Here is a 16888-nt window from a genome sequence, read left to right as displayed (position 1 = left end):
TCAAATACGCTGTGTTTACTCGGAGAAAGACTACCATGACCATGAAGCCTTGCGCGGGCACCTGTGTGCGTATGCGTGTATGTGCCGATTTTTTTCTACAAATCGTTTTTGGCGATTCTGTTCGGGGGAGAGGGTGTTAATCACGACTGGAATAAAGGTGATAAGTAGTTAATACACTTAATTTCATTTCTAAAAGGGTTTATCTAACAGATTTAATATTAAACACATAGTGCATATTTTCCTCACATGAATATAGTGATAAGTCAATTATCAGGGGAGGACAGGGGGGCTTGAAGTAACTATTGAACGAACTTCCAGTAGAAGTGGTAGAAGCAGGTTCGATATTATCATTTAAAGAAAAATTGGATAGGTATGTGGACAGGAAAGGAATGGAGGGTTATGGCTGAGTGCAGGTCGGTGGGACTAGGTGAGAGTAGCGTTCGACACGGACTAGAAGGGCCGAGATGGCCTGTTTCTGTGCTGTAATTGTTATATGGTTATATAATTCACTTATCAGGCAATAGCATCATAACATTTTAAGTAATGCTTGGATATTAAACACACAGCACATATTTTCCCTGTATGAACATATAAAATCATTGCAACACACCAATATCGCTGAAGCAGTGGGAGCCCTGGGCTTGTTTCCCTTCAATGAGACGGTCCCATCGAGGTGTGAGGGGAGACAGTGATACTCGAAAGGGGTTCCTTATGTCCAGTCTATTCCGCAATTTAGTTTTCGTTGCATTCATTGCAGAGATATGTTGGAAATGGAAGCAACGTTTTCAGTGCTTTCGTGGCTATCTCAGGATATTTAGCCTTGTCTTTGATCCAGAATGCCGGCAGAGATGTTATGTCAAACATACTTTTCAGCCCGCTGTCATTTGCAAGCTCGAGGAGTTGATCTCCTTCCCGCGCTGACATGGATGACGAGCGGGTAATGATCTCGCGTGCGTTCAGGCTCAACATTGGCCGTGACAGGGAATGAGGAAAGGTGCAGCTGACTCATATCGCCAAATCATATCGTTTCCTCGCGGCCTGGTAGCACCTGCTTTGCGGCCCGGCACTGGTCCGCGGCCCGGTAGTTGGGGACCACTGGTATAAGGCTCTCGTGAGACCACACTTGGAGTATTGTGTGCAGTTTTGGGATCCTTGTTTTAGAAAAGATATACTGACAGTGGAGAGGGTTCAGAGAAGATTCATGAGAATGATTCCAGGGATAAAAGGGTTACTGTATGAGGAATGTCTGGCAGCTCTTGGGCTGTATTCCCTGGAGTTCAGAAGAATGAGGGGGGATCTCATAGAAACATCCCGAATGTTAAAAGACCTGAATAGATTAGATATGGCAAAGTTATTTCTATGGTAGGGGAGTCTAGGACAAGAGGGCATGACTTCAGGATTGAAGGACGTCCATTTAGAACAGAGATACGGAGAAATTACTTTAGTCAGAGGGTGGTAAATCTGTGGAACTTGTTGCAACAAGTGGCTGTGGAGGCCAAGTCACTGGGTATATTTCATGCAGAGATAGATAGGTTCTAGCCAGAGCATCAAAGCGTATGGGGAGAAGGCAGGGGAGTGGGGTTGACTGGAAGAATTGGATCAGCCCATGATTGAATGGCGGAGTGTACTCGATGGGCCAAATGGCCTACTTCTGCTCCTATATTTTATAGTCTTATGAGTCTTATGCACAGTTGGGAGTGGTACAGAGAATATTTAGAACAGGGACTGTCCTATGCAGTCAACAAAAACAAAATGTCATGCATAGTTCAGTCCCATGTGAGTGCCCATGGCTGCATTTCTGATTTCCAGAAATTGAGAGCAGAAGTTGTAGAAGGTACCAATAAGTTCAGCCAGTTGGATGAGAATGCTGGTGGAGGCACAGTTGAGTCTTTGTTGTAGAAAGAGCAGAGGGTTTTCAGACCTTACTCATGGGGAATGGAGGAATATAAAGATTGGACATACATAGAGAAGATGAGGCATTGGGCCCAGGAAATTGGAAGTTCTCTAAAACGTTGAGGGCATGCGAAGTGTCCTGGACGTAGGTGGGTAGGCAATGGACAAAGGGAGACAAAATGCAGTCGAGGTAGAAGGAGTTAATTTGAATGGGAAGAGAGCAGGCAGAAACAATGGGTCTACCAAGACAGACTTGTTTGTGGATCTTGGGTAAGAGAGCGATGCAGGAAATGTGGGGTTGAGGCACTATCAGGTTAGAGGTTGCAGAGGGCCAATTTGATTTTAGACAACAAGGTGCAAAAGCAAAAACCTATTTTGAAGGCTTATTATTTCTGAGGAGTTGAGATGTTACACAGCCTTTCCTTAAACTTTAATAAAATTAATTTGGATGCATATCTTTTAAGAAACGGTTTGTAGATAAATACTTTTTTTGTTTTTTTTTAAAAAATGCCAATTTATCTCTCCATTTGCTCTCAGTCAAAGGAACAAAACAGTGCAGAGTAACAATATATCAATTTTAATGTGCTGTATTCCTAATATGACACTTTGGATTATATACTCAGCTCTTTCCGTGACTGATGACCATGTTGTACGTAAGGGAATGAGTAAAGTGTGTGCTCATGTACCTTCCCTGTTCATTTCATTTTGCTTTTATTATTAATGAGGAGCATATAGCTGCTAATTTAGAAAGCAAAACTAAAGAGTTGAACTAGGGAAGCAGTTTATTTGGCATGTAATAAATGGCAAAAGTTGCATTTCTCTGTACTGCTGTGAATCGGTCTTTTTACACTGACATTTTGAGGATAGGCAATGAGACCTGACCTTTGTTCTCATTCTCCAATTATCTAGTCTATCTTGCTTGGAAAGACAATTTAAACATATTTATAAATGTTTAATTCATATAGTAAATGTCATAAAGTTCAATATGCAGTTTGTTAGAGTGAATATTCTTTTGTAAAACCATTTCACTTTAATTGTCTGTCTACCCATTAATTCTCTTCCCAGCTCCTAGGCAACTGCATTGCATATGCTCATGGATTGTTATTCATTATAAAAGTCTACGTGTTTTGTATTAAGTTCTAATCTCCCTCCTCCATTGACCAGATGCCAAGAAGTCGTGGAGAGCAGGATTGAGTTTAGCTGTGGTGGCCCCACTCAATACACAGATACATGCCCCATGATTCTTCACTCAGACTTAAGGAAATATTTGGAGAGAAGAACTTTCTGAAAGAAACCCTCCTGGATATGATTGCTGAGGCTGTAGGTGGTGCCAGGATTTCATGAAAGATAATCAGATTACATAGGTGAACCAGAACCAACTCCACTTGGGAAACTGTTGAGAAAGCCTTTGATAGAAGGGACCTACACCCAGCTCCAGCTGATGGTTTTCAACACTTCTAAATGTTTCTGATACCCAAAAACATTTAGAGAACTATTAAATACAAAAGATCAATTGAAATTGTAAAGGTGTTCATATAATTGAATCATTGAAAATATGATGGCAAACAGCTGAAATTCCAGGGAATTTAGGCAAGCTAAAATAACCTGGCTACATCCTCCCTATAATCATGCAAGCAAAACTGAACATAGTAGTCCAACCAAGGATTTTATAGAGCTTCAACATTACTACAAGGCTCTTGAACTCAATCCCCCGACTAATCAAGGCCAACATATCATGTGCCTTTTTAACAACCCTATCAGCTTGAGTGGCAAATTTGAAGGATCTATGCATGTGAAACCCAATTACCTCAGTCTTCCAGTACTTGCCCACCACCCAAGATCCTCTCTTTCACCATTCCCCATCCCTCTCTCACCTTATCTCCTTACCTGTCCATCACCTCCCTCTGGTGTTCCTCCCTCTTCCCTTTCTTCCATGGTCTTCAGTCCACTCCTATCAGGTTCCCCCTTCTCCAGCCCTTTATCTCCTTTGCCAATCAACTTCCCAGCTCTTTAGTTCACCTCCTCCTTCTCTCCCGATTTCACCTATCACCTACCACCTTGTACTTCTTCCTCCCCACCTTGTTAATCTGACTTCTCCTCTTCCTTTCCTGTCCTGAAATAGGGTCTCGGCCTGAAATGTCAACTGTTTACTCTTTTCCAAAGAAGCTGCCTGGTCCGCAGAGTTCCTTCAGCATTCTGTGTGTGTTTATTCCTGAACACTAGTTCAGCTGTCTCTCATGACCTCATTTTATTTAAAGAGTATTCTGTTATCACACAATAATTCTTAACTGGCACCATGTTTGGCATGGATGAGTTGAGCCAAAGGGCCCATTTCTGTGATCCTCAGTTTCCTCTAAACAGCAAAAGAGCATTTGGGTTAGATTTGAGAACCTTGGGACATGCATTAGGAACATATCAAAACTTCGTGTAATTAATGTGAGGAATGAATCACCTCATTAACCACTCACCTTTCCACCCTGTCAGGTAAGTAGGAGGAAGTAACAAAATTTGTGATTAAATAATATATAAAATTAAATGCAAATGGTTCATGTAGGCCAGGGTATAAGTAAGACAAAGAGCCATTTCTACAATACTTATGGTTGAGATGATAATGTGAGTGTTCAAGGTTGTCTTAATTTTCCTTTTCAAATGCTGAATGTTGTACCTATAAGTCACAAACCACTGCTTATTGAATTTTATTTATGGCAACAAAGGACTGAACTATTGACCATGGAAAGCCATTTCAAAAGAAATTTCCATTTGGAATGCAAATCGATTTATCTGAAGATATAGGAAAGAGGACCTTTCACTTCAAAATCACAGTACGAACTGCAAATGATTGAATGAGGCCATTATGTCTGCTTTCTTCAACTTTACAAATCTCAATCACTGGTCTTTAAAATGCAGCATTAGGGAGATATAAGGAGATAAAATTTCACTTGCAAAGAAAAATTTAATACTTTTGCAAAAGCAGTTAGCCAATTATTATGCTGATTTAGATATACAAAGCAACAATTAATCCTTTGAATATGCAGGGATTTTATTAAATAATTGATATTATCAAGAATAACTTTCCTTTATATTGAGGACAGTCTATGTTCATGATTCTTTACGCAAAAGTTGTTTAACAATATATCAAACCCTACAATGTGCAGACCAATGCAAAGTAATAACTTACTAGTGAGCCCTTTGAGATCTGCCTGAATCTGAATTTGAAATGAAAAGCACTTTATTAAAAAGCCACAGATAATAACTGCAATTACTGTTTGGTTATCTCTTCAAGATGTTTGTGGCATAGCTCTCAATTTAACGCCCTGAAATGTAATTTAACTCTCATGAATTCAAGTGGATTACATAACTCGGCCAAAATAAAATCATTCAATACTGAATGTGAAAATGGTAAGCATCAATTTAACAAAATAATGATTGGTTATTTGTGGTGATTTAACTACAGATGTACTATTATTTTTGGTGGTTTACTAACTCACTGACGGTGGTATCATACCACTTCCCATTTTACAAATATGCATTTAGTCCCAAGTGATAGGCTGTTTAATTGACACCAAATCCAATCTTGAAAGAAGTGTTTTGAGAGATTGGTCGCAGCTAGAATTAATTCCTGCCAATGCAAGGACACAGACCCACTGCAATTTGCCTATCACCACAATAGCTCTACAGCAGATGCAATCTCACTGACTCTCCATTCAGCTTTTGACTTCCTGGACAACAGCAATACCTGCCTCAGATTTCAGTTCATTATTACATCTCAGCATTCAATGTCATCAGTACTAATCAAGAAGCTTCAAAACCTGGGCCTCTGTACCTTTCACTTCAAATGGATCCTTGACTACCTCAACCAGAGAGCACAGACAGTGCAGATTGGAAATAACATTTTTCTTGCTGACATCCAACACAGGCGTACTTCAGGAATGTGTGCTTAGCCTACTGCTCCACTTTCTCGGTACGTATGACTGTGTAGGCAAAGTTCAAGCACTACCAATAAGTTTGCTGATAAAACTGTAGTTGGAACAATCTCAGATGGTGATGAGGAGCAATACAGGAGAGAGATAGGTCAGCTGGTTGAGTGGTGTTGCAACAGCAACCTTGTACATAGTGTCAGTAAGACCAAGAAATTGATTGTGGGCTTCAGGAAGGGCAAGTCATTAGAAGATGTACCAGTCCTCATTGAGGTGTTAGCAATGAGCAGTTTCAAGTTCCTGAGTGTCAGCATCTCTGAAGGTCTATCCTCGGCCCCGACGTATTGATGCAATTATGAAGAAGGCACTCCAGTGTCTACTTCTTTAGGAGTTTGAGGAAATTTGATATGTCACCAAACAGTTGTAAATTTCTACAGATGGAGAGCTTTCAGACTTGCATCACCATTTGGTATGAAGGTGCCAATGCGCAGGATTGCAGAAAGTGGAATTTCCACATGGTCACCTATTTCAATCCTACTTCTCATTCCCATGCCAACATGTGTGTCCAAGCCCTCCTCATCTGCCATGATGAGTTCATTCTCAGATTGGAGGAGCAACACATCATATTTTGTCTGAACCTCCAACCTGATAGCATGAACATCAATTTCTCCAACTTCTGGATTTTTTATCCTCCTCTTCCCTCTTCATTTCTTCACTCAGGCCTCTTACCTCTCCTCCTCACCTGCCTATCACCTCCCCCTGGTGCTCTTCCTCCTTCCCTTTCTCCCGTGATCCATCCTCCTAACAGATTCCTTCTCTGCCAGCCATTTGCCTTTTCCACTCAACACCTCCCAGCTTCATACTTCATCCCCCTTCCCCACCTGGCTTCATCTTGCACCTTCTAGCTTTCTCTCTTCCCCACCCCCTTCTTATTCTGGCTTCTTCCCCTTCCTTGCCAGTCCTGATGATGGTTCTCAGCCTGAAACGTCGATTGTTTTTTCATTTCCTTTGAAATGAACTCAACAGCCAGACCTGTTGAGTTCCTCCTGTAGTTTGTGTGTGTTGCAGAGTGCTGTAAGATCAGCAGCTCCATCACAGACACCAGCCACCCCACCATCAAGGACATCTTCAAAAAGTGATACCTCAAGAAGTTGGCATCCATCATTAAGAATCTTTACCATCCAGGTCTTGCCCTCTTTTTATACTACCATCAGGGAGGAGGTACAAGAGCCTGAAGACACAAACTCAACCTTTTAGAAACAGCTTCTTCCCTTCCGTGATCAGATTTCAGAACAGTCCATGAATCCGTGAACACTACCTCACCAATTAACTCTCTTTTTGCACTACTTATATATAGAACCATAGAACCATAGAAACTACAGCACAGAAACAGGCCTTTTGGCCCTTCTTGGCTGTGCCGAACCATTTTCTGCCTAGTCCCACTGACCTGCACACGGACCATAACCCTCCATACACCTCCCATCCATGTATCTGTCCAATTTATTTTTAAATGTTAAAAAAGAACCCGCATTTACCACCTCGTCTGGCAGCTCATTCCATACTCCCACCACTCTCTGTGTGAAGAAGCCCCCCCTAATGTTCCCTTTAAACTTTTCCCCCCTCACCCTTAACCCATGTCCTCTGGTTTTTTTCTCCCCCTGCCTCAGTGGAAAAAGCCTGCTTGCATTCACTCTATCTATACCCATCATAATTTTATATACCTCTATCAAATCTCCCCTCATTCTTCTACGCTCCAGGGAATAAAGTCCTAACCTATTCAACCTTTCTCTGTAACTGAGTTTCTCAAGTCCCGGCAACATCCTTGTAAACCTTCTCTGCACTCTTTCAACCTTATTTATATCCTTCCTGTAATTTGGTGACCAAAACTGAACACAATACTCCAGATTCGGTCTCACCAATGCCTTATACAACCTCATCATAACATTCCAGCTCTTATACTCAATACTTTGATTAATAAAGGCCAATGTACCAAAAGCTCTATTTACGACCCTATCTACCTGTGACGCCAGTTTTAGGGAATTTTGTATCTGTATTCCCAGATCCCTCTGTTCTACTGCACTCCTCAGTGCCTTACTATTAACCCTGTATGTTCTACCTTGGTTTGTCCTTCCAACGTGCAATACCTCACACTTGTCTGTATTAAACTCCATATAAAATATATTTTATATTTCTTGTTGTAACATAGTAATTTTTATATGCAATATATTACAATGCAAAACAACAAATTTCATGACATTTGAAAATAAACCTGATTCTGATTCTGTTCAGTGATGATAGCAATGATCACGAGGACATTTATCATTACATTTATTTCACTAACTTAAAATGATGCCCCTGCAATAATTCGTAATTCAAGGGAGCTGTGAAAGTAAAGAAAGATTGAAGGGCTTTGACATCTGCATCACCACTTGCTGTTTCAACACCCTCCCTCTGTAGCAGATTTTCTGGACTATTTGATGTTATTTTGTTGATCGTGTGGCAGCAAGCATAATGCTTTACTGCACCAGCTGGAAAATGAGCTAAGGTTCGAATCCTGCATCCTGCTGCTATCTGTAAGGGGCTTGGTTCTCTCCGTGACCGCCTGGGTTTCCTTCCGTCCCTTCAGTTCCCTCCCACATTCCGAAGACATACAGCTGCGGTTAGGGTTAGTGAGTCGTGGGCATGCTATGTTGCTGCCAGAAGTGTGGTGACACTTGTGGGGCTGCCCAGCATAATCCTCACTGATTTGATTTGACACAACAACGCATTTCACTGTATCTTTCGATGAACCTGTGACAAATAAAGTGTATCCTAATCCTAAATATTTCAACATACTGATTAAAGAGATGTTATATGATAACATCATAATTATCATATAACACTGGAGAGGGTTCAAAGGTGATTCTGAAAATGATTCCGGGATTGAAAAGCTTGTTATATGAGGGGCTTGTTATTTGATGGTTCTGAGCCTCTGCTCACTGGAATTCAGAAAAATGAGGGGGGACCTCACTGAAACTATTGAATGTTGAAAGACTTTGATTGGCTGGATGTGGAGAGGGCATAGCCTCAGAATAGAAGTAGGTCCATTTAGAATGGAGATGGGGAGGCATTTCTTTAGCCAGAGAGTGATGAATCTGTGGAATTCATTGCCACAGGCAGCTGTGGAGGCCAAGTCATTGGGTGTATTCATGGCAGATACTTGATTAGTCAGGGTATGAAGGGATATGGGGAGAACACAGGAGACTGGGGCTGAGAGGGAAAATTAATCAGCCATGATGAAATGGCGGAGAAGACTCGATGGACCAAATGGCCTAATTCTGCTCCTGTATCTTCTGGTCTTATGGTCTTAACCTGATAAGTTTAAAGGGAGTACAGAAAAGAGACCAGGTAAGTTTCTTGGGCATGTGGAGAACAAAAGAGGTGAGTTCAGAGGGAGAGTGGAAACAGTAATCCAGAAGGTGTCAGGGAGCATTCGAGGTTTTGTCCTGGTGATAGATGGAGGGCCCAGGAATTGTGCCCTTGGAGAGTAGACACTGTGATGTCCAAATAGTTGGACAATGCATTATCGGAGTTTTTCTTTGAGAAGGGATCAATAATACTCTAGTTCAATTTAACAGGAAGATGGAATTTCTTTTTTTTAGATAATAATATAATCAAGTTCAAATATAATTCTTCATAATGGTGTTAATTGCTTTTTGAAATCTGATTAATCCCAAAGCATCACTTAGTCTGTGAATGACATTTCACTTGGCAAACAGGGATTATGCTAATAGTGGCAAGGGATTGCAAAACCAATACTGATTCAAATTATAAAACTATGTTTGTAATATATTCTTCCAAAGTGAATAATAGGAGACAAGTAATAGACCTACAAAGGTTGGCATGATATGTTATAGTACACCAGCATTGTAATGTTTTATCTAAAAATCTTTGTACTATTCTTAGCATTTCCTTGCAATATGATTCCATTTGGAATCAGGTGGTCATATAGTTGAGGTAACATTTGAAATTTTGAAAATATATCATCACTTTAAAGCAACAGACAATTGGAAAGAAGACTACACCAAGACAGAATGCATTGTGATTTATGAGCTGGTGATCAACAACAGAGTTTATCCTTTTTGTCTTTGAATGAAGTCAAAAAGAACTTGGGCTCAATTTGTATATCATTAACCACTAAAAACATATTTATGATCTAATCTGCAGTAAGAAGAATATTAATGAAATTATTTGCAAATTTTCAGGTATATATTCGTGAATTCTGCAGGTAAATGGCATTACTGTGTCTATTTGCATATAGTTATGTTCATGAAGTTACTGTTGTTTGATCTAACATAGATTTAGGCCGAACATGAACAGCTCTTATTTTTCAATCACAGCTATACTAAGCGTACATGAGTCATTGGACATTCAGAATACACACTGAATGATGGGAATTTGGGGCAATTGAATTATTTTGAATTTAACTTTCCAGTAAGACTGTTGCCAAAATGTTGCAACCTGTCAAATGTGAAGGACTCTAGCTTCAAGTATTTCCTGGCCGTCTTCCTTGAAGTATATTTAGTGCTTGTTGTTGTCAGTGAGGACAATGCATACAAAGAAAATCCAAATACTGGAAGCAAGCAATCAAAAGTTTACAATTCTCAAAATGAAGCAAGTGAAAGTTAACTGCCTAGAAATTCATTCCTTGTAAATAGTGTTAAGACATCATCTGGTGATAAAAAAAAGTGTTGCACTCAAACTGTAAATTAACCTTCTGAGAGTCTTGCACGAGGACTCCCAAGTCCCTCTGCACCTCAGATGTTTGAACCTTCTCCCCATTTAGATAATAGTCCGTACTATTGTTCCTTCTCCCAAAATGCATTATCATACATTTCCCAACACTGTATTCTATCTGCCACTTTTTTGGCTATTCTTCTAATTTGTCCAAGTTTTGCTGCAATTGCATTGCTTCCTCAGCACTATCTACCCCTCCACCTATCTTTGTATCATCCACAAACTTTCACACAAAGCTATCAATTCCATTATCCAAATTATTGACAAATAATGTGAAAAGTAGTGGTCCCAACACTGACCCCTGAGGAAAACCACTAGTCACCGGCAGCCAACCAGAAAAGCCCCTTTTATGCCCACTCGATGCCGAATGACTGTCAGTCATTCTACTATCCATGTCACTATCTTTCCTGTCACGCCATTGGCTTTTATCTTGTTAAACAGCCTCATGTGTGGCACCTTATCAAATGCCTTCTGAAAATCCAAGTAAATGATATCCACCGCTTCTCCTTTGTCCACCTTGCTTATTACTTCCTTGAAGAACTCTAACAAATTTGTCAGGTAAGATTTCCCTTCAGAGAAACCATGCTGACTTTGACTTATTTTATCATCAGTCTCCAAATACCTTGAACCCTCATCTTTAATAATAGACTCCAACACTTTATCAACCACTGAGGTTAGGCTATCTGGGCTATATTTTCCTTTCTTTTGCCTTCTTCCTTTCTTAAAGGGAGGAGTGACATTTGCAATCTTCCAGTCCTCCGGGACCATGCCAAAATCAAATGATTCTTGAAGATCATGACCAATGAATCCGTTATCTCTTCAGCAACCTCTCTCAGGACTCTGAGATGTGGCCCAGGTGGTTTATCCAACTTAAGACCTTCCAGTTTGCCTAGCACATTTTCATTTGTAATTGCAATGGCACTCCCTCCAGCTCCCTGACATTCACGAACCTCTGGCACACTACTAGTGTTTACCACAGTGAAGACAGTTGCAAAACACCCATTAAGTTCATCTGCCATTTCTTTGTCCCCCATTACTACCTCACCAGCATCATTTTCCATTGGTCCAATATCAAGTTTCACTTCCCTTTTACTCTTTATATAACAGGAAAAACTTTTGGTATCCTCCTTTATATTATTGGCTAGTCTGCCCCCATACATTAAACTCCCTAGTAAGATCTGGATTATTACACAACACCCAATCTAAGGTAGCCTCTCCCCGAGTAGGCTCAAGCACAAGCTGCTCTAAAAAACCATCTGGTAGGCATTCAACAAATTCCCTCTCTTGCAATCCGACACCACTCTGATTTTCCCAATCCCCTTGCATATTCAAATCCCCCATTACAATTGTGTCATTACCCTTATTACATGCCTTTTTCAGCTTCGTTTGCAATCTTAATCACACATTATGGCTACTATTTGGAGGCCTATATCTGATTCCCATAATGGTTTTTTTAATGCTTGTAATTTCTTAACTCCATCCATAAAGATTTTTCATTCTCTGACCCCATGTCACCTCTTTCTAAATATGTAATTCCACCTCTTTCCAACACAGCCACACTACCGCCTGTGTCTTCCTACTTGTCCTTTTGATACAAAGTATATCCTTTGATGTTAAGCACTCAACTACGGCCTTCTTTCAGCCGCAGCTCAGTGATGACCACAATTTCATACCGTCCAATCTCAAATTATGCCACGAGTTTGTCCACCTTATTCCGAATGCTATGTGCATTTAAATATAGCACCTTCAATCCTGCATTCTTCACCCTTTTGAATTTTGCATCTGTGGCACAATTTAACTCTTTGTAAACAGTCATTGGCTTGTCCTTCCCTACATTCATGTTACACCCAGCATCTACTTGTAAACCTGCTGGCTTGTCCTGAGCTCTATCATCCTAGTTCCCATCCTCCTACCATATTAGTTTAAGCCACTCCCAACAACTCTAGTAAATCTGTCCGCAAGAATATTGGTTCCCCTCGGATTCAAGTGGAATCCGTCCCCTTTGTACAGGTCCCACCTGCCCCAGGAGGTCTCGCTTATCCAGGAATCTGAATCTCTGCCCCCTGCTCCAACTCTTCAGCTACACTTTTATCTGCCACCTCATTCTATTCCTATTTTCACTGTTGCATGGCACAGGCAGCAATCCCGAGATTACTACCCTTGAGGTCCTGCTTCTCAGCATCCTTCCTAACTCCCAAAATTCTTTTTTCAGGACCTCTTCCCTTTTTCTTCCTATGTCATTGGTACCAATATGTACCACAACTTCTGGCTGCTCACCCTCCCATTTCAGGGTATTGAGGACGTGTCCAGAAACATCTCAGATCCTGCCACCTGGGAGGCAAACTACGATCCGTGTTTTCTTTTCAAGTCTACAGAATTGCCTGTCTGTCCCCCTGACTATAGAGTCCCCTACTACTGCTGCTAACCTCTTCAATTCCCTACCCCTCTGAGCCTCTGGGCCAGACTCAGTGCCAGAGGCACGGCCTCTGTTGCTTCTCCCAGGTAGGTCGCCCCCTCAACAGTACTCAAAATGGAGTACTTATTGTTGACGGGACGGCCGCAGGGGTGTTCTCCACTATTTGTCATCTGCTCCCTCCCTCTCCTCACCGTCACCCATTTATCTGTCTCCTGTTACGCTGGGGTGATTACCTCCCTGTAGCTTCAGTCTATCACCTTTTCACTCTCCCTAACAGCCGAAGGTCATTGAGCTACAGCTTCTGTTTTCTAACAAGGTCTCTGAGGAGCTGCATCTCGATGTGCCTGGCACAGATGTAGGCACTGGGGAGGCTGGAAGCCTCCTGGAAATCCCACATCTGACACCCAGAGCAGAACATTGGCTCTGTAGACATACATTCTATTCTCCTGGGATTTAAATAAAGAATGAACTTACATTGCTTCTGCCTGTTCTCACTGAGGCCCTGTTGTGCTTTATCTATTTTGTGCTGCTTCGGACCTGGAGTGACAATTATGCTGCTGTCCTTTACATTTGCGTACTGGAAATGACATTAAACAATCTTGAATCTTGAATCTTCATCCTGTATTGGAGGCATTACAAGAAATGAAATGATGGCCCATAGACAATACAACCAATTCACTATCAGCAGGACTAATGGCTCTGGTATGTAATTTATGCCTATATAGACCTACAACAAAAGTCATATTGCCACACAACCTAGGCAGACAGAAATGATTTCACCAACTGGACCACTCTGGTGGAACCAGAAGGATGTGGTAAAGTGGCCTTCAAGGCTTGTGGCAGTTTGCTGTGTTACTCTGCCGCCATAAAGGCATCGAAACTTCTACCAGTGTACATTGCCCAACTATGGAATAAGAGGAAGAGGCGAAGGTGAAAAGGAAGAGAATGTTTCTGGAATGCTTGACAATGTATTGATAGTTGTACCATCCCTCGCCCTGTGCAGAATTCGAAGGTAATATTCGTAGGATTTCTGGTAAGATGATGGCTGGCTCAGAAGCAGCAGCCTCTCGAGGACCAACCAAAGATGCCTTTTCTTTTTTAAATGTCTTTTTTACGATCGCAAGCAAGGCTGTACTCCAAGAACTTCGGGTACTGCAGGCCTACCCATCAGTGAGCTGCTCATTGGCAGAGCTGGACTGGTGCAGGCCGTGGTGCTGTGTGCTACAGGAAGGCACTGAAGGCATTGGAGTTGGTGTGCAAAGGCCGCGTGTGGTGTAACAGCAGGTGATTGTCTTGGACATTGCCCTGTTGGACATTGATATTGTAAGATGCCACAGGCCTGTTTCTTTTGCTTGGTGGTGTGTCAGACATCAGGGCCTCAGTTGTAGTGTGGACCAGGCCTCTATCCGCAGGTTTGCCTGCTGCTGCAGTCCAGGAGAGGAGTTGCCAGAGGCAGTGTAGTGTATCATCCATGCTCGGTTCGGAGCTGGTCTCTCTTGTCAGTGCCACCCTCCAGTGTTTTATTGGCAGAATGACAAGCTGGATCGCGTGCATGTGTTGTCTATGCACTGTCTACGATGTTGCCAGGATTGGAGGACCTGAGTTATAAGGATTAAGTTGGTTATGGCTGTATTCTTTTGAACATAGAAGATTGAGAGGAGATTTGATAGAGATATACAAAATTGTGAAGGGTAGAGATAGAATAAATGCAAGCAGGCTTTTTCCACTGAGGTTGGGTGGGACTACAACCAGGGGTCATGGGTCAAGGGTGAAAGGTGAAAAGTTTAAGGGGTACATGAGGGGAAACTTCTTCAATCAGAGGGTGGTGAGAGAGTGGAATGAGATGCCAGCATGCCAGCTCGATTTCAGTGTTTCAATGAAGTTCGGATATGTGCAGGGATGATAGGGGTATGGAGGGCTATGGTTCCAAAGCAGGTTGATGGGACTAGGCAGCTTAAATTGTTCAGCATGGACTAGATGGGCTGATGGGCCTGCTTCTATACTGTATTTTTCTATGACTATGATTCTGTCACGCTGTGTTGTCACAAATTGATATGGTGCTGCAAATGGCAGTATGTTTTCTTGTTCCTCAACCAATGCTTTGTCTTAGTCAGCTAAAAGAACAAAGGTAATGCATTTGAGGGTTTGGCGATTGGTTCCAGTGAAACTAGAGAGAGCATTATTACATTGTCTGAGTCTCTCTCAGATTGTGATTAAAATGCCACTAAAGGATAGAGCTACTTCTTGGCATGATGACAGGGCTTTTCTCCAAAAGGACTGTGCGCTGGCCAATTCCTTCACTGCTATCATGAACAGATGAAACAGACCTATCCAGTTCCTCCCCCATCATCACTCTCCTCTGTTTGGTGAAACTGGTCCTCACCCTCAACAATTTCTCCTTCAGCTCCTCCTAATTCCTTCAAACCAAAGGTGTAGCCACAGACACTCGCATGGGTCCCAGCTATGCCAGGCTTTTTCTTCGTTACGTGGAACAGTCTATGTTTCAAGCCTATACTAGTATCTCTCCCCAACCTTTACTGCGCTACATCGATAACTGCATTGGTACTGGTCATTGACTTCATCAACTTTGCCTCCAACTTTCACCCTGCCCTCAAATTTACTTGGTCCATTTCCCTTCCCTTTCTCGATTTTTCTGTCTCCATCTCTGGAGACAGTCTATCAACTGATATCTTTTGTAAACCCATTGACTTTCACAGTTATCTGGACTATACCTCTTCCTATCCTGTCACTTGTGAAAATGCTAATCCCTTCCCTCATTTCCTCCGTCTCTATCACATCTGCTCTCAGGATGAGGCTTTTCATTCCAGACAACTAATATGTCCTCCTTCTTCAAAGAAAGGGACTTCCCTTCTTCTACCATCAACGCTGCCCTCAACCATATCTCTTCCATTCCATGGACATCTGCCCTCACCCCATCCTCCCACCACTCCACCAGGGATAGGGTTCTTCTTGTCCTCACTTACCACTCCCCCCCCCCCCCAGCCTCTGCGTTCAGCACTTAATTCACTGTAACTTCTGCCATCTCCAACAGGATCCCACCACCAAGCACACCTTTCCCTAACATCCATTTTCCACTTATTGCAGGGATCACTTCCAATGTGACTCCCTTGTCCATTCGTCCCTCCCCACTGATCTCCCTCCAGGTACTTATCCTTGCAAGTGGAACAAATGCCTTACCTGCCCTGACACCTCCTCCCTCACTGCCATTCAGGGCCCCAAACAGTCCTTCCAGATGAGGTGACACCTCACCTGTGAGCCTATTGGGGTCATATACTGTATCCGGTGTTTCCGGTGTGGCCTCTTGTGTATCGGTGAGATTGGGAGACTGCATCACTCCGTCCGCCAGAAAAAGTGGGATTTTCTGGTGGCCTCCCATTTCAATTCTACTTTCTTTTCTCATACTGATATGTCAGTCCATGACCTCCTCTACTGCTGTGAGGAGTCTATACTCAGATTGGAGGAGCAATACCTTATATTCCGTCAACCTGATGGCATGAACATTGATTTCTTGAACTTCTGGTAATTGCACCCCCTTCACCATTATCCATTCCTGTTTACCTCCCCCACCTTATCTCCTTACCTGCCCATCATGTTCCTCTTGTGCTCCTCCCCCTTCCCTTTCTTCCATGATCTTCAGTCCTGTCCTATTAGATTCCCCCTTCTGCAGCCCTATATCTCTTCCACCATCAACTTTCCAGCTCTTTACTTCACCCCTCCCCATCTCCTGGTTTCACCCATCACCTGCCACCTTGTACTTCTACCTTCCCTCCCCCCACCTTCTTAGTCTGACTCCGTCTCCCTTCCTTGCCAGTCCTGATGAAGGGTCTTGGCCTGAAATATTGACTGTTTACACTTTTCCATAGAT

The sequence above is a fragment of the Mobula hypostoma genome, chromosome 7, assembly GCF_963921235.1.
Source record: "Mobula hypostoma chromosome 7, sMobHyp1.1, whole genome shotgun sequence".
Lineage (NCBI taxonomy): Eukaryota > Metazoa > Chordata > Chondrichthyes > Myliobatiformes > Myliobatidae > Mobula > Mobula hypostoma.
The sequence above is the reverse complement of the archived record's forward strand: the minus strand, read 5'-3'. Positions refer to the sequence as shown.